This window comes from Schistocerca nitens, chromosome 1, assembly GCF_023898315.1.
Source record: "Schistocerca nitens isolate TAMUIC-IGC-003100 chromosome 1, iqSchNite1.1, whole genome shotgun sequence".
NCBI classification, from domain to species: Eukaryota; Metazoa; Arthropoda; class Insecta; order Orthoptera; family Acrididae; genus Schistocerca; species Schistocerca nitens.
This window is the reverse complement of record NC_064614.1, coordinates 974715219-974734412: the sequence shown is the minus strand read 5'-3', so window position 1 is coordinate 974734412 and position 19194 is coordinate 974715219.

Here is a 19194-nt window from a genome sequence, read left to right as displayed (position 1 = left end):
GATCCCGTCTTCGTGCACTTAGGTTACAAAATTTAAAAAGCGAAATGGCTAGGTTGAAGTTTGAAATAGTAGGAATTAGTGAAGTTCGGTGGCAGGAGGACCAGGACTTCTGGTGAGATGAATACAGGGTTACCAATACAAACTCAAATAGAGGTAAAGCAGGAGTACGTTTAATAATGAATAAAAAATAGAAACGCGGATAAGTTACTATGAACAGCATTGTGAACCCATTGTTGTAGCCGAGTTCGAAAGCTCATACCCACCACAGCGGTACAAGTTTATATGCCAACTAACTCGGCAGATGAGGAGGAGATTGAGGGAAACTATGATGAGATAAAAGAAATTATTCATGTAGTTAAGGAAGACGAAAATTTGATCGTGATGAGGGGAATGGAAATCGATAGTAGGGAAAAGAAGAGAATGAAATGTAGTAGATGAATATGGACTGGGGGAAAGTAAAGATAGAGGAAGCCGCATGATGTAATTTTTCACGGAGCCTAATTTAACCATACATAACACTTGGCATAAGAATCATGAAAGAAGGCTGTATACATGGAAGAGACTTTGATACACCTCAAGGTTTCAGCTTGATTATATGTTGGTAAGACAGAGATTTCGGAACCAGGTTTTAAATAGTAAGACATTTCCATAGGCAGATGTGGATTCTGACCACAATATATTGGCTATGAACTGCTGATTAAAACTAAGAAAACTGCAAAAAGGCAGGAAATTCACGAGATGGGGCCTGGAGAACCTGAAGGAACTAGAGGTTGCAGAGAACTTCAGAGGGAGCATTAGGGAACGATTGTCAAGAAGAGGGGATAGGAACACAGTAGAAGAAGAATGGGTGTCTTTGAGAGATGAACTAGTGAAGGCAGCGTAGGATCAAGTAGGTAAAAGGAAGAGGGCCAGTAGAAATCTTTGGATAACTCTAGAGATATTCAGTTTAATCAATGAAACGAGAATATATATAAAAATGCAGTAAATGAAACTGGCGAAAGAAATACGAACGTCTAAAAAATGAGACCGACAGGAGGGCAAAACTGGTAAGCAGGAATACTAGAGGACAAATTTAAGAATGTAGAAGCATATATCACAAGGGATAAGATAGATACTGGCTACATGAAAATTAATGAGACATTTGAAGAAAAGAGAATCGCTTGTATGAATATCAAGAGCTCAGATGGAAAACCAACTCTAAGCAAAGGAGGGAAAGCAGAAACGTGGATGTGTTATATAGAGGGTCTATTCAAGGGAGATGTACGTGAGGGCAATAGTATGGAAATGGAAGAGGACATAGATGAAGATGAGAAGAGAGGTATGATACTGCGTTAAGAATTTGACAAAGCACAGAATGACTTAAGTCGAACCAAGGTCGCGGGAATAGATAACATTCCCTTAAAGCTACTGATAGCCTTTGGAGAGTCAATCACGACAACACTCGTCCATCTGGTGAGCAAGATGTATGAGGCAAGCGAAATAACCTCCGACCATAAGAAGAATGTAATAATTCCGAGTCCAAAGAAAGCAGATGCTGACTGGGATGAAAATTACCGTACTATCGGTTTAATAAGTCACGGCGGCAAAATACTAACAAGAATCTTTTACAGATGAGTGGAAAAACTGGCGGAGGCGTCCTTGGGGAAGATCACTTCGGATTCCAGAGAAATGTAGGAACACGCAAGGCAATATTGATTCTACGACCTCTGATAGAAGGTAGGTTAAGGAAAGGAAAACCTACGTTTCTAGCAATTATGGACTTCGAGAAGGCTTTTGCCAATGTTGACTGGAATACTCTCTTTCAAATTCTGAAGAAAGCAGAGTAAAATATAGGGAGCGAAAGGCTATTTACTATTTATACAGAAACCAGGTGGCAGCTATAAGAGTCGAGAGTCATGAAAGGTAAGCAGTGGTTGAGAAGGCAGTGATACAGGGTTGTAGGATCTCCCCGACGTTATTCAATTTGTACATTGAGCAAATAGTAGAGGAAACAAAAGAGAAATCTGGAGTAGGAATTGAAGTCCAGGGAGAGGAAATAAAAACTTTACGGTTTGCCGATGACTTAGTAATTCTGCCACAGACAGCAAAGGACTTGGAAAAGCAGTTGAAGGGAATGCACAGTGTCTTTAAATTCGGATATAAGATAACCAACAACAAATGAAGAATGAGGATAACGGAATGTAATCGAATTAAATCAGGTGATGTTGAGGAAATTAGGTTACGAAATGATGGGTTTTGCTATTTGGGAATTAACGTAACTGATGATAGTCTAAGTGGAGGGGCAATGGCAATAAAAGCTTTGCTGAAGAAGAGAAATGTGTTTACATCGAGTATGGATTTAAGTGTCAGGAAGTCCTTTCCGAAAGTATTTGTATGGAGTGTAGCCACGTATGGAAGTGAAACAAGGACGGTAAACATTTCAGACAAGACGAGAAAAGGAGTGTTTGAAATGTGGTGCTACAGAAGAATTCCATAGATTAGATGGGTCTGTAACGTAACTAATGGGGAGGTAATGAACAGCATTGGGGAGAAGAGAAGTTTGTGGCACAACCTGACTAGAAGAAAGAATCGGTTTCTATGACACATTCTGAGGCATCAAGGGAATTCGTGAATTTAGTGTTGTAGGGAAACGTGGGAGTAATAATCTTAGAGAGAAAGAGACCAAGAGGTGAGTACAAAAAGCAGATTGAGAAGGATGTAGGTTGCAGTAATTACTTGGAGATGAAGAAACTTGCACTTGCTAGAGTAGCATGGAGAGCTGCATCCAACCAGTCTTTGGACTGAAGACCACAACAACAACAAAAACTAGGAGAAAGATTGTAGTCTACGCTAATGGTAGTCTAAGTAAACTACAGTAGTTTAACAGCTTTACTCATTCATAGTCATGTACCAAATTTTAAGTGAGTAATATTTTATATATTACATTTGTTGATCTCATTACACATTGTTAGAAGTCAGTGTACGTTTGAATTAAGAACATTTTCCAGTGGTACAAGCTTCAAACATTTTAACGTTAATAACAAATCTCAATTATTAAAACAAGTGAATATGATTCTGAAATGTCACAGATATATAATGAAACACAATTTCATGCCCCATGGTTACATAATCAGAGTGTAAAGTTATATGTCTAAATCTGTTCTCCATAAGCCACTTTGCGGTGTGTGGCGGAGGGTACTTTATGTACCACTGTCACTCACCCCTCCCCTCTCCTATCCGAGTCACGTGTATTTTCGGGAAGAACGATTGCAGGTAAAACTCCATGTGGACTCGAATTTCTATAATTTTATCTTCGTGGTCTTTTCGCGAGAAGCACGTGGTAGAATGTGATATATTAGTTTACTCTTGTAGGAACGAACGCTCCCGGAACTTTAGCAACACACCACACCGTCTGCCACTGGAGGTGATTGAACAACTCTGTGAAGCTTTCTTGTTTACTAAATGAAGCCGTAACGAGCAATATTCAAATATTGCTCGATCGAGTATCATGTAAGTTACTTCCCTTGTAGATGGATTTCTTTTCTGAGGATTCTTCCAATGAAATCTAGTCTGATATATGCCTTACTCGCGATTAATTTCACGTGGTCGTTCCACTTCAGATCACTCCGTATGCTTAGTTCTAGATATTTTATGGAATTAACGGCTTCAGATAATTGTTCTGCAATTGTGTAAGCAATACGTTGCATTTGTTTATATTGATGGTCAACTTATATTAAATGTCAAATTGTGAGTTTTACTTACGAACGTCACAATACACATAAGTTGTTACTGTTACAGTGCAATGTTTATACACACATCAAAAAATGTTTTGCATCACCTCGGTTCCGAGAGTTCCGCGACCTGTACAGAAAATTGGAATAGATATCAACATAAGCAACATTTTCCCCCTTTTTATTACTCGTGAAAACCACACATTGCATGTTGAACCACCATACAGTGATACCTTCAGAGATGGTGGTACAGACTTCTGTACACATCGGTACCTCTAAAACCCATTAGCATGTCATCTTGCATAGATGCATGCCTGTATTCGTCGTGACATACTATCCGAAAGTTCATCAAGGCACTGTTGGTTCTGATTGTCTCTTTTCTCATCGGTGATTCGGCGTGGTTGGTGGGTCAAGTCGTCCATAAACAGCCCTTTTCATCCTATCCTAGGCATGTTCCATAGGGTTCATGTCTGTAGAACATGCTGTCCACTCTAGTCGAGCGATGTCGTCATTCGCAAGATGTGCACGATGAGGACGCGAACTGTTGCCCATGAAGACGAATGCCTCGCCGATATGCTGCTGATATGGTTGCACTATCGGTCGGAGAATGGCATTCACGTATCGTATAGAAATTTACGGCGCCTTCCACGATCACCAGCGGCATACGGCGGCCCCACATAATGCCACCCCAAAACATCAGGGAACCTCCACCTTGCTGCACTCGCTGGACAGTGTGTCTAAGGCGTTCAGTCTGAGTGCCTCCTAACACGTCTCCGACGATTGTCTGGTTGAAGGGATGTGCGACACTCAACGGTGAAGAGAACGTGATGCCAATTCTGAACGGTCCATTCGGCATGTTGTTGGGCCCATCTCTACCGCACTGCGCGGTGTCGTGGTTGCAAAGATGGACCTCGCCATGGACGTCGGGAGTGAAGTTGAGCATCATGCAGCCTATTGCGCACGGTTTGAGTTGTAACACGACGTCTTGTGCCTCCACGAAAAGCATTCCTCAACATGGTGGCGTTGCTGTCAGGGTTCGTCCGAGACATAACCCACATGTAGCGGTCATCCACTGCATTAGTACCCTTGGGCGGCCTGAGCGAGGCATGTCATCGACAGTTCCTATCTCTCTGTATCTCCTCCATGTCCGAACAACATCGCTTTGGTTCATTCCCAGATGCTGTGGCGGGGCGGGATCAGTCGTCTTCATTCTATCTTTCACTTATCGAAAGTCCACTACCTCGATATGCTTCCTTCCGACGTCCATTCACTCTGTAGTAGCAGATACGTGAAGGCAGTGTAAAGCAGTTAAAAGTCAGTTCCTGAAAGTTCATTTTAAAAAATCGGACGTTCGGAGGATGCAGTCTACATGCAGAAAGCATTTACAATTAGATTGAATCTGCTTTTTATTCATATGGAAACACATGAAATGGCTATCAAGTCCGTATTTAATATGGCAGTGCTCAGTCATTAAAAGTTCACTGTCTATACAAAATAGTTTCACTCGAAAAGCAGTCAGAATTTTTGCAAGTCCGAACCGACTAGTTTTCAGATTCTACCAGGTACCGACCCACAACTATTCGCGAGTTAAACATTCGATCGTTTCAGTGGTCTTCTTTGAAAGAAGTGCTCGCCAAAGTATTCTATACAAAGCACGAAACAAGCCACGCCGGATAGTTACTACGACCAGAAAGTTCACACGCTCGTAACTCTGAAACTATTTAATTTAGAAACACCAAACTTTCATTAAAATATTCGTAACTCCAGTCGCTTTAGTCACGAGGTATTCTAACCGCAATTAACTAACTGTTTCTTCATTTCTCAGAGTAATTTTACGGAAATATCCAATACGGTGTCTTCCGTTGGCCGGTTAGCAAGCGACTGTATCGAACTGTTCTACTCACTGCCCACCCCAGTATATTCCCCGCGCGGGAACAGCTTAATTCTAATTGGCTGTTGATCTAAACGACCAATCAGAATGTTTCTTCCCGATCATTCTCGCGGCAAAACTTACCTAATCCAATCAATAATCTGATAGTAATGAACGTCATTAAAACTTCAATTTCTAGTATACCGTTTAATCAAAATAAGTGAAGTACTAATTATTCTCCATATTAATAAATAAACTTATTCCGCCTCTGACTTTCATTCTGGCCGCTTTTATACGAGGGTAATCCCAAAAGTAAGGTCTCCTAATTTTTTTACTAGTACATAGACCTGTTTCTTTCTACAATGGTTTACATCAGTTTACAGCTTGAACATTTAGCTAGTTTTAGACATAATCACCATTCCTGTCGATGCATTTTTGTAGACGCTGTGGCAGTTTTTGTATGCCCATGTCCTACCAGCTCGCCGCCATGCTGTTCAGAAAGTTATGAACCTCTTCTTTCACCTCGTCTTCGGAGCTGAATCGCTTTCCGGCCAAATGTTCTTTTAACCTAGGGAACAGGGGATAGTCATTGGGAGCCAAATCAGGACTATAGGGTGGGTGGCTGATTATGTTGCACTGAAACTGCTGCAGGAGAGCAACGGTTTGCCGAGCGACGTGTGGGCGAGCGTTGTCATGGAGAATGTGTATGCCCTTCCTCAACATTCCTTTTCTCCGGTTCTGAATTGCCCGTTTGAGTTTTTTCAGAGTGTCACAGTACCTGTCAGCGTTAATTGTGGTCCCAGCGATTCAGCTCCGACGACGAGGTGACATCCACTCTCTAAATCATTCTCACGCACTCACGCAACAAAATATACGCAAATAATTATTTTGACCGATTTTTTATTACGTAATGCACAGTGACTAAAGTGTTAAAGAAGAAAATTCTGTTAACTGATTTTTATGCACTGTAATGATTTCAAATGATAATGCAAGTCAATCTGTATTTTTCCTAACATTGTTTTAAAAACAAGCATTGGTTTTAGGTAATTTTCTGTATCTCCGGCACTATAATAAATAAAAATCTGAAATTTTGACAGTATCATTCACATTAATAACAAAAGACTGTGTACCAAATTTGAACTAAATCGGTTAACAAATAATATGCATTATTTAGATTCGTAGAGGGTATGAATCTTCGTACTGACTGACTGTTACGCTATGCAGTTCTCACCGCAAGGAGCGTCTGCTGCGCTGTGAGTAAAGAGACAAAAAAAAAAAAATAATAGCCATCTTGCAGCGACCTTACCAAACGGCTGTGTGCCTTACTACAACGAATGGCATCTCGTAATAACTTCCTACGTAACAACGCCTGGACACTTCCCTTGTTGATATTGACCGCCTAGGCATGGTTCAGCTACAGATAACACGAGCCGTGTACCTCCTTCCTGGTGGAATGACTGGAACCGATCGGCTTACGGACCCCCTCCGTCTAATAGGCGCTACTCATGCATGGTTGTTTACATCTTTGGGCGGGTTTAGTAACATCTCAGAACAGTCAAAGGGACTGTGTGATACGACATTCACATTTAGTTCTGGGAGCCGGGGTGATGCACAACTTTTTTTGATGTGTGTATTTGGTCAGAAATGCATGACGTTGGAAGTGAATAGCAACAGTGCCAGCTGGCTATGGCCTAGTAAATACAACACGGCCACCGAAATTTTGCGAGGTGAGCTGGCCTGAAAGGTGTAGAGACAGTTAACACAGCAGTACCAAAGCGGCAGGAGCCATCAGACTTTCCACATCGGCGGCCGCCGAAATATTTAGTAAACAAGCCACTAAGCAAAACAAAGCTCAAACAAGAACAGTTATAAGGCTTGTAAATACCTAGTCATCTCCGTTAGTGTCAAAGCTGAATGACCACGGGGCTGTGTCTCTTGGCTGCTACCTGAAATACTGTTCATGGGCGTCAGTTCGACTCTGCGTCACGGCAGTCCTGCTTGAGACCGCGGGATTTGGAACCATTGCCACGATTAACCAGCAACGGACCTCGGAAGCAGCTGACCATCCATCGACTTGGGAGCAGTGGGTCACTGCATTACATCACCAGGGTCCCGCCTTCTGGACAGCACAGGGTGCAGGAGCCGTGCCATACATAATACACTTGGTCGCCGATATCCGACGTTCCCCGGAGCTGCAGTCGCCGCTGACGGAAGCAGTTCTGTCACGGGCCGCTGCCAGCTGACACCGTGCTCTGTCAGCATTACATTACTGAGCTACGATGGGGTTCCGTAATGAAGCATCTGGAATTACAGACTGCCTAACTCGCGCCACATGGTGTTCTCCCAACCCGTCTCCACCAGTTCACTTTAATCGTACGTCTTAATTTTATAATTTACACCCAATGCGTGGATCCTTTCTGAACACCAATGCCTGGCATGACGGATTCTAATGAAGGTAGATAAAAATTTTTAACATGGCCGATAATGCAGCAACCGTAGACGAAATTTATAATATTACTTGAAAATACAGCTCTTCGGTTGCACAGGTAAAAATTTTTCAACTTTACCTAGGTTTCAACTGCTCTAAGGCAGCCTTCATCAGAAGTAAAAAAAAATTACATTACCTATAACAGAGTTTTGGAATAACATAAAAATTATTAAAATAAACATAAAAATGTCTGCTAGGATGGCAGCTAAGGGATTGCCCATAGCAAGACCATCAGGTTGTTGGTACAGCTGTCCATTGAATTCGAAATAATTGTACTTTGTTATGATCTGTATTAGGTTAATGAAATCAGTGATCTGTTCATCAGAGAGTTCTTTTTTGAACAAACGTAAGTTATTCTCTATGATATCTAAACTCGTTAGTAGAGGCACATTGGTATAAAGGTTTTTAATATCAAATGAGAACATCTTAGTGTTTTCGTCGCAATGTATGTCTTTTATTTTGTTGATAAGGCTCTGACTGTTAGCTATAGAGTAATTATTTCGAAAAACATAAGACCTTTTTAATTTATAATGAAGGAATTTTGCTAGATCGTGCTAATCGCTATTCATACTATTAGAAATAAGCCGAATAGGGTGATTTATTTTGTGTACCTTAAACTGGGATCGAAGCTTAGGCGGCTGGGGGTTCATGTTAATCAGCTGTTTTTTCTGGAAAGGTTTAAGTAAGGAATTTGCATCATTGACCGCGGATCTAATTTCTTTTGTAAAATTGGGGTAGGATCTACCTGTAGCTGAGAAATATTGTTTTCCTCAAAAATTGTAAAGTTTTTGCTACATATTCATCTTTTGTAGCAATAATAAGAGAATTACATTTATCTGATTTTAGTATGAGAGCATCATTATCTCTAAGTTTAAAATTAATGGAGTTGATTAATTTTTGATTATAATTGACACTTTCAGGGCAAACTACATTTCTACTAAGCAAATTACATACATCATGAGCAATTCTGGTCTGTTGCGATCTTTCGATTTTTATACTATCTAAACAAGTTTTAAGTTCAACAATGATATTTTCTATTACATGCTGATCAGATAAGTTTGGTTTGACATTGTATTTTAAACCTTTTCTTAACAAAGAGATTTCATCTTTAGTAAAAATTATGTCAGTTATATTTAAAATCCTATTAAAAAACTTATGATCACTTTTTTCAAAATTATCAGTGCACTTTGCCTTGTTTACAGGTAAAAGGCGAAGAAGTTTATCCCGTTTTTTCTTATGTCTGTTATAAATGACTTGCCTATGCACTTCTATGCTCTCGTTAATATTACACCAAAAGTCATCAATTTGAAAGTTATAATGGTTGCGAAACAATACGCTCTGTTTCCTTTTTCCCTTACTTTTTTATGATATGTTATGCTGTCCACGAATTTCTCCGTCTTTGTCAGGAGCTGTCGGAAACTGATACGGTACTGTTACTTCAAGTGATGTTGGTATTTTGCATGTGACATTTGACTAACCTCGTAAGTCATACAAAGCCCCATGATGTTAGATATTCCACCAGAGGTTATTTTGATGTCTGCGATTAGCGACTTCCAGCAATCTCGTTGGATACCAAAAAATTATTTGCCTCACTCCTGCACGGCATCTGATCAGTGAGCACCGCTTCCGTTTACGTCTGGTGCTGTCAATCAACTAACGTGAAAGTTCCTGTGCAGCATGTACTTTCTGTACTTTCATCCCCCACCCTAAGGTGGTGAAGGCCATACTGTTGTAGGGTACAGATATTTGTACAGTGACAACTAAACTATTGACACAAAAAAATAGTCACAAGAAAACTCTCTTTAGTGTATTTGGACAAAACGGAGAGCATAGTAGGAGAACAGCGAAGAAATACGGAAATAACTTATTCAAACAGGATTACCAGCATTTGTCAGGTCTAGGAGGATACAGAGGCTGGAGTACATACCGAGAAGGAAGGCAGCAACGTTGGTGTTACTGTTCGGTCGGCGTGGAGGTCATTAGAGAGGGAGAACAAAGTTGGACTGTTTCAAAAATGGAGAAAGAAACCGTCCGTGCCCTTTCAAAGGAACAATCCCGCATTCGCCTGGAGTGACTTAAGAAAATCACGGAAAACCTGCATCTCATTGGCCGGGCGTGAACAGTTGTCCCCTCGAATGCTAAGCACTGCTCATCCTAGCTTGGTCTGAGAATCAAAAGACGGAAAAACTGTTTATTGAGGAAAACCCATCGTCGGTGGGGAGATGTGGGAAGATTAAGAGACATATACACCTGATACAGAAGCAAACGTTACACATCACCTAACAACAGGGCTTAGCGCAGAGCAGAATTGACTTCAGATACATGTAATGAGAGCTAGAGTGGGTAAGACAGAACCCGAGCCGGATTCTTTTTTTATTCGTTTCTTTCTCTATCAATATTGGTAGAAAAGAGATGTTCGAAATTCTAACATTATGGAGTGCTATTCCATTCAACCAAATACCAGGAGATCCCAGTTGCTATTTCTAGCTGCTTCATTTGCCATACTAAGAAGAGAAACACCTAGAAAACAGTTTTCATAACTTGGTATTGAGACTATCTTGAATTAACTCCGTCATTATATGACCCAGTCAAAAATACGAGGGTTGTCCAGGAAGTAAGTTCCAAGTGGTCGCTAAATGGAAACCACAGTGGAAATCAGAAACATTTCATTTGCAAAAGTTAGCTACACTTCCAAGATACTTCTCTACATAGTCGCCTCTCCGACTTAGACATTTGTCGGAGCATAATACCCAATTTCCAACACCATCATCATAGAATGCAGCCGCCGGCCGGAGTGGCCGTGCGGTTCTAGGCGCTACAGTCTGGAACCGAGCGACCGCTACGGTCGCAGGTTCGAATCCTGCCTCGGGCATGGATGTGTGTGATGTCCTTAGGTTAGTTAGGTTTAATTAGTTCTAAGTTCTAGGCGACTGATGACCTCAGAAGTTAAGCCGCATAGTGCTCAGAGCCATCTCAGAATGCAGCCGCCTGTGCTTTCCGATAATTCTCTGCACTGGTCTATAGCGCGTAGCCTGCACCCAAGTGTTGTCTTCGTATCCAGAGTTCCATGTGAACAGAGATGATACTCGGGACGAGCCAATTAGGGATGTGTTGTGGGTGATCAAACACTTCCCATAAAAAAGGCTGCAGGAGCGTCTTCACTGCCACTGCAGAGAGCGGTTGAAAATTGCCATGAAGAAGGAAGTGCGTGGCAGTTGTGTTACGTGGGCTGCATTCATTAAGGCGAAGCCTCTCAGCAGGCCATCCTACTTGGCGGGAGACATCGTTCTTCTAGGCACCTTTACTCGCTCATAGTGCGCTCGCAACTGGAAAGAGCGCCTTGATGCGATCGACGGTCGTACTAGAGACACTACTCAACACATCTGTGCAAAGCTTCAGCACGTTTTCACTTTAGTGTCCATTTCGCGACCGATTCGCAATTACTTTCCGGACAACCCTTGAATTAAATCATCGTGTGTGTGTGTGTGTGTGTGTGTGTGTTAGCATGTCGAAGACTTCTTCGACATGTGCAGTACACCTGTGTTTCCTCCAATCGCAGGTGATGATATCAACGGCAAGTCTTCAAGTGTGCCCCTGTGCGAAGTGGTTGTGAGTAGGTACCTGTATCTGAAGCGACCGCTGTAATAATGTGGCAGTCACCAGGACATCTTCCATCTCTTTGGCATCATGATCTATTTCAAGGGAAGTAAAGGCCAAGTAAAGCCATTCTTTTTTATCTAGTGAACATCAGTCTACTGACTGGTTTGATGCGGCCCGCCACGAATTCCTTTCCTGTGCTAACCTCTTCATCTCAGAGTAGCACTTGCAAACTACGTCCCCAATTATTTGCTTGACGTATTCCAATCTCTGTCTTCCTCTACAGTTTTTGCCCTCTACAGCTCCCTCTAGTACCATGGAAGTCATTCCCTCATGTCTTAGCAGATGTCCTATCATCCTGTCCCTTCTCCTTATTAGTGTTTTCCACATATTCCTTTCCTCTCCGATTCTGCATAGAACTTCCTCATTCCGTACCTTATCAGTCCACCTAATTTTCAACATTCATCTACAGCATCACATCTCAAATGCTTCGATTCTCTTCTGTTCCGGTTTTACCACAGTCCATGTTTCACTACCATACAATGCTGTACTCCAGACGTACATCCTCAGAAATTTCTTCCTCAAATTAAGGCCGGTATTTGATATTAGTAGACTTCTCTTGGCCAGAAATGCCTTTTTTTGCCATAGCGAGTCTGCTTTTGATGTCCTCCTTGCTCCGTCCGTCATTGGTTATTTTACTGCCTAGGTAGCAGAATTCCTTAACTTCATTGACTTCGTGACCATCAATCCTGATGTTAAGTTTCTCGCTGTTCTCATTTCCACTACTTCTCATTACCTTTGTCTTTCTCCGATTTACTCTCAAACCATACTGTGTACTCATTAGACTGTTCATTCCATTCAGCAGATCATTTAATTCTTCTACACTTTCACTCAGGATAGCAATGTCACCAGCGAATCGTATCATTGATATCCTTTCACCTTGTATTTTAATTCCACTCCTGAACCTTTCTTTTATTTCCGTCATTGCTTCCTCGATTTACAGATTGAAGAGTAGGGGCGAAAGGCTACAGCCTTGTCTTACACCCTTCTTAATACGAGCACTTCGTTCTTGATCGTCCACTCTTATTATTCCCTCTTGGTTGTTGTACATATTGTATATGGATCGTCTCTCCCTATAGCTGACCCCTACTTTTTTCAGAATCTCGAACAGCTTGCACCATTTTATATTGTCGAACGCGTTTTCCAGGTCAACAAAACCTATGAAAGTGTCTTGATTTTCCTTTAACCTTGCTTCCATTATTAGCCGTAACGTCAGAATTGCCTCTCTCGTCCCTTTAGTTTTCCTAAAGCCAAACTGATCGTCACCTAGCGCATTCTCAATTTTCTTTTCCATTCTTCTGTATATTATTCTTCTAAGCAGCATCGATGCATGAGCTGTTAAGCTGATTGTGCGATAATTCTCGCACATGTCATATTTTGCCGTCTTCGGAATTGTGTGGATGAGGCTTTTCCGAAAGTCAGATGGTATATCGCCAGACTCATATATTCTACACACCAACGTGAATAGTCGTTTTGTTCCCACTTCCCCCAATGATTTTAGAAATTCTGATGGAATGTTATCTATCCCTTCTGCCTTATTTGACCGTAAGTCCTCCAAAGCTCTTTTAAATTCCAATACTGGATCCCCTGTCTCTTCTAAATCGACTCCTGTTTCTTCTTCTATCACATCAGACAAATCTTCACCCTCATAGAGGCTTTCAATGTATTCTTTCCACCTATCTGCTCTTTCCTCTGCATTTAACAGTGGAATTCCCGTTGCACTCTTAATGTTAGCACCGTTGCTTTTAATGTCACCAAAGGTTCTTTTGACTTTCCTGTATGCTGAGTCTGTCCTTCTGATAAACATATCTTTTTCGATGTCTTCACATTTTTCCTGCAGCCATTTCGTCTTAGCTTCCCTGCACTTCCTATTTATTTCATTCCTCAGCGATTTGTATTTCTGTAATCCTGATTTTCCCGGAACATGTTTGTACTTCCTCCTTTCATCAATCAAATCAAGTATTTCTTCTGTTACCCATGGTTTCTTCGCAGCTACCTTCTTTGTACCTATGTTTTCATTCCCAACTTCTGTGATGGCCCTTTTTAGAGATGTCCATTCCTCTTCAACTGTAATGCCTACTGCGCTATTCCTTATTGCTGTATCTATAGCGTTAGAGAACTTCAAACGGATCTCGTGATTCCTTAGTACTTCCGTATCCCACTTCTTTGCGTATTGATTCTTTCTGACGAATGTCTTGAACTTCAGCCTACTCTTCATCACTACTACATTGTGATCTGAGTCTATATCTGAGTCAGTATCTGATTTCGGAATCTCTATCTGACCATGATGTAATCTAATTGAAATCTTCCCGTATCTCCCGGCCAATTCCAAGTATACCTCCTCCTCTTGTGATTCTTGAACAGGGTACTCGCTATTACTAGCTGAAACTTGTTACAGAACTCCATTAGTCTTTCTCCTCTTTCATTCCTCGTCCCAAGCCCATATTCTCCTGTAACCTTTTCTTCTACTCCTTCCCCTACAACTGCATTCCAGTCGCCCATGACTATTAGATTTTCGTCCCCCTTTACATACTGCATTACCCTTTCAATATCCTCATACACTTTCTCTATCTGTTCATCTTCAGCTTGCGACGTCGGCATGTATACCTGAACTATCGCTGTCTGTGTTGGTCTGCTGTCGATTCTGATTAGAACAACCCGGTCACTGAACTGTTCACAGTAACACACCCTCTGCCCTATCTTCCTATTCATAACGAATCCTACACCTGTTATACCATTTTCTGCTGCTGGTGATATTACCCGATACTCATCTGTCCAGAAATCCTTGTCTTCTTTCCACTTCACTTCACTGACCCCTACTATATCTAGATTGAGCCTTTGCATTTCCCTTTTCAGATTTTCTAGCTTCCCTACCATGTTCAAGATTCTGACATTCCACGCCCCGACTAGTTGAACGTTATCCTTTCGTTGATTATTCAATCTTTTTCTCATGGTAACCTCCCCCTTGGCAGTCCCCTCCCGGAGATCCGAATGGGGGATTGTTCTGGAATCTTTTGCCAATGGAGAGATCATCATAGTACTTCTTCAATTACAGGCCGCATGTCCTGTGGATACAAGTTACGTGTCTTTAATGCAGTGGTTTCCATTGCCTTCTGCATCCTCATGTCGTTGATCATTGCTGATTCTTCCGCCTTTAGGGGCAATTTCCCACCCCTATGACAAGACGGTGCCCTGAACCTCTATCCGCTCCTCCGCCCTCTTTGACAAGGCCGTTGGCGGAATGAGGCTGACTTCTTATGCCGGAAGTCTTCGGCCGCCAATGCTGATTTTTTATCAAACTTTAGACAGTGGCGGGGTCGAACCCGGGAGCGAAGACGTTTTCATTATGAATCAAAGACGCTACCCCTAGACCACGGGTACAATTCACATATTAAATACAATTGTGAGTTCAGAAGAAATGCTGTTTTCTTTGTAAATGTAGGACATTTTCAGAAGAAGTGAAACAATAAGAAGCAGAGTGAAAGTATAGGTATGCTTCAAAGGGGCAGACAATGAACAAATGCGCCTGCAGCAATGAGCCAAAGCCTTTCTGGAACTATAATGGCCAGGATATAGTGCACGTCTGACAAGGGTATCGGTAACAAAATAGGAACAAGGGAACGCTCGATAATCTTTAGTCGGAAGAGGCAAGAGGCCTCGCACCAATAGGAGTATAGAAATTCCACCATGCTCGAAACAGCTGAAGGTCTTCGCACAACAAGAAGAGAAACGCAAATGGCAGTCGGAGCAGTTATATTTAGGACAGGAAAAGCTGGTGCCGTTTGTCCTGATGGCCGAAAGCTGTTTGGCAAACTGACGTTTCGCCAGCGCGAGCGTCTGCTATTCTCCAAGAACTGTTCTCCGTAGCTAGAGGAATAGGGTTACTCGTGCCAGCATGCGCAATGATCTTTCCGTGGCCTCAGTTTCTGTGCCTGTTCACTAGCTATTTACAGTGTCCGTCCTGCACGAAACAGAAAAATAATATCCGCTTAACCTGAGATTGTTGGCTATCCTGTTGACGGTCTCGATGCGTATTCGGAACAAACCGCACCTGTGCTCAGCATCAGCTCATTTTTATATCTCTCTAAGACTGCAGTTTTGCTTACATTTGGTGATCCTGTAGTTAATTGATCGTCTTGTAGTTCCTATATCCATTTTTCCGCAACACTGATGCTGTGAGTGGTTCCCGTTTGTCTTGGGGTGATCTGTTACTCTCTGTGATTTTCTTAATCGTTTCGTAAATTGTGTATGCCATATTTCCGAAGGAGACCGTGATTCTGTCCTCCAGAATGAGGTGTGTGGCAGAAAGGCCAGACTTGCTTCTTTAAAAATTTCACTTCACCAGCTGTTGGCACTTTGTTATTCTTTCCATGCGTTTCGTGGTACATCCATTGATGCTCAATACGCAATACAGAGCGTCCCAGGAATACTGCGACAAACTTCTATGGACTATAGAGGGTCTTTTGAGGAACAAATCGAGAATAGGAACCCGTGTCCGAAAACGACATCCAACGATGCGACAGGGCGACAAAATTATAGGCACTAGTGCTTGCCACTGGTCCACCTATTCGGCATCAAACGTGACGTACCATACGACATTGCTGTGCCTCTGTTATCCCGAATTACGATGCAATGTTCCTTAGAACATGCATGCAGGTTCAAAGGAACAGGCACTGTGGCGACTACAACCGCTATGAATTGCGAATATGGACAACTATGAGCTGTAGAATCTAATGATGTCAGTGAAAATATGTGCCGGACCGGGACTTCGACCCTGATTTCTCGCTTATCGCGAGGCTATCCGAGGATGACTTGCCGGCAGATCGAAACTTGCAGATGTCGTCGACCATGTCTCTACAGACTGTACTCGTACATCCATTATGTATATACCCGTACAGGCGAGCAATTTTACTTGAAAGTCGCTTCCCCGGTATCGTTATTGCCGAGCCTGTGTTATTACGAATTATGATGCAGTTTTCCTTTGTATATAGGGCAACGGCCTTGCCGCAGTGGATACACCGGTTCCCGTGAGATCACCGAAGTTAAGCGCTGTCGGGCGTCGTCGGCACTTGGATGGGTGGCCATCCAGCCGCCATACGCTGTTGCCATTTTTCGGGGTGCACTCAGCCTCGTGATGCCAATTGAGGAGCTACTCGCCCGAATAGTAGTGGCTCCGGTCAAAGAAAACTATCATAACGACCGGGAGAGCGGTGTGCTGACCACACGCCCCTCCTATCCGCATCCTCACCTGATGATACGGCGGTCGGATGGTCCCGATGGGCCATTTGTGGTCTGAAGACGGAGTGTTTTTTTTCCTTTGTATATGCATGCATTTCAGTTAATGACACAGAAAATTTCTAGACCAATGTTCGTTATACCAGTGCAATAATATACGTTGATAGACCTACGTCAGCTAAAGGCATCGCGAATATGTATTGGCGTACAGCTGTAATCTTCTTAAAATATGTTAGCGTAAACACATCTGCCTAAAATGGTAGCAGTATCTCAAAAAGTTGGTCCTAGGGTAACGATCTGTCCTCATCTACAGATAAGCTATAGGCTTATTTTCTCTCCTTTCTGTAAATCTTCAGCTTTACTACCCAAGCACCGGTGTAATTCGGGAAATAATAATTAGGAGACAACAATATTAAGGTAAGAAAGAATTACGTCGTAGATTATGAAGCAGTCGAGTATTACTATCGGTTGAGGGCACGTATACTGAGGTACTCAAGCGCACACCGTGTATTGTAAGTTACTCCACTCTAGGACCTTAATTCGAGTGAGCATTTGTCTGATACAGCCAGATTTCCAAACTTCAGTTTTCATATTCTTCATACCGAATATTCGCTGCACATTCTCGGCCATTATTTACCGAATATGGAGACAAAAACAACAAAGATGACGATTGTCATCTCTGAAGAGTTGTTATCTTTCGTTTCGGAAGTAGACAGCTCACTGCTTTAGAAATGACACCTTTACGAGGCGTCCTTCTTCACCGAACCGCATCCAAAAATATTGCGAATGTGCTTCCGGCGAGGAACGCAATAAAACTGAGAGACTTGATTTACAGCGAATACCGTGTGGCGTGTTCTCCGCCTGACTAAACGAGCTACATCATCGGCAGGACACGGCATGTTAGCAGTCAGAAGTTGATTTAAGGGACGGTGATGTCGACTTTTGTATTGGACATGCAAGCTTCCTGTCCGATTCTGCTGGGAATGGCGCAAAGACAAGTAGATGCTCACCTCCGGCATCACTAAAGTCCATTGTTATATGGAATTCTCATGATAAGGGTGGTTCGTGCAGCTCCACCCAAGTACATGCTACACAAATGTCCTCGATTCAAGTCACGGTAAGGCATGAAGTTTTAATCTCTCAGAAAATTTCATATCAGCCCACACTCCAATGTAGAGTGAAAATGCACTCAGGAAAAATTCCGTAGACTTCCGCTAAGCCATTTTTCCTCAATATTTTTGTTCCAGAAGTGCTAGTTCGCCAAGTTATACAACAGAACTTCTATCAAGTTTGGAAAATGAGACATGAGGTACAGGCAGTATCAAAACTATGAGCACAGTTCGCGAGTCGTGACTCGACAGCTCAGTGGGTAGAGAGTCGCCCCACGAAATTGAAGTTCCCGAGTTCGAGTATCGGTGCGGCACACCGTTTTCAAGGACTAGTAATTTTTGTTTGCCATATTCCAACATGTCCCAGCTGAGCAGTGTATCATAATGTCAGAATATTCCCAGACTGCATTCTGACTGGCAGTTTTAAGATATTCATGTACGAGTTATTAACAGTCTAAATCGATACGAAGGTCAAGAACATTACTTAAATTTTAAATTTTTTTTTAACTTCAGAATTACAGCCTGAATAACTCAAACAGGACATACAACCCAGATACGCTCACCGGAAAAACAAATACAAGCATCATTTTATGCCGTGTGATTAAGCCCTGGACTTGATAAACGTCCACAAAGTTGCGCAAGTACATCGCATCCAGGTCACGCCACTCACTGAGCATTCGATCACACAATTCCACCAAAATGCTGGGATGCTGATGTCGGCTTTTTACATTCGATCACACAATTCCACCAAACTGCTGGGATGCTGATGTCGGCGTTTTACCCACTATTCCAGTAAGTCCCACAGGTTTCCTACGCGGTACAAGTCAGGCTATTTTTCTGACGAGTCGAGTGTAATATGGTAGAGGAGTGTCAAGAAATTCAGACGCGTATCTACCAGCTCCCTGAATTTTGCGTTGTCTTCTTCATGCGCCTGTGTAAGCAATGGTATCTTGAGAGGTGACCGGCCGCAAATCTTCACTGCATGAAGTTCCCGCCGTAATGTTCTCTCACTATCATGTTGGGATTGACCTTCATCCACTGCCTACAGCAAACCCTGTCTGGATTGGAAGCGACTGATTCAAAACTAGTGAAAATCGTCTCCCGTCCTTCTCTGTCAGTATCCTT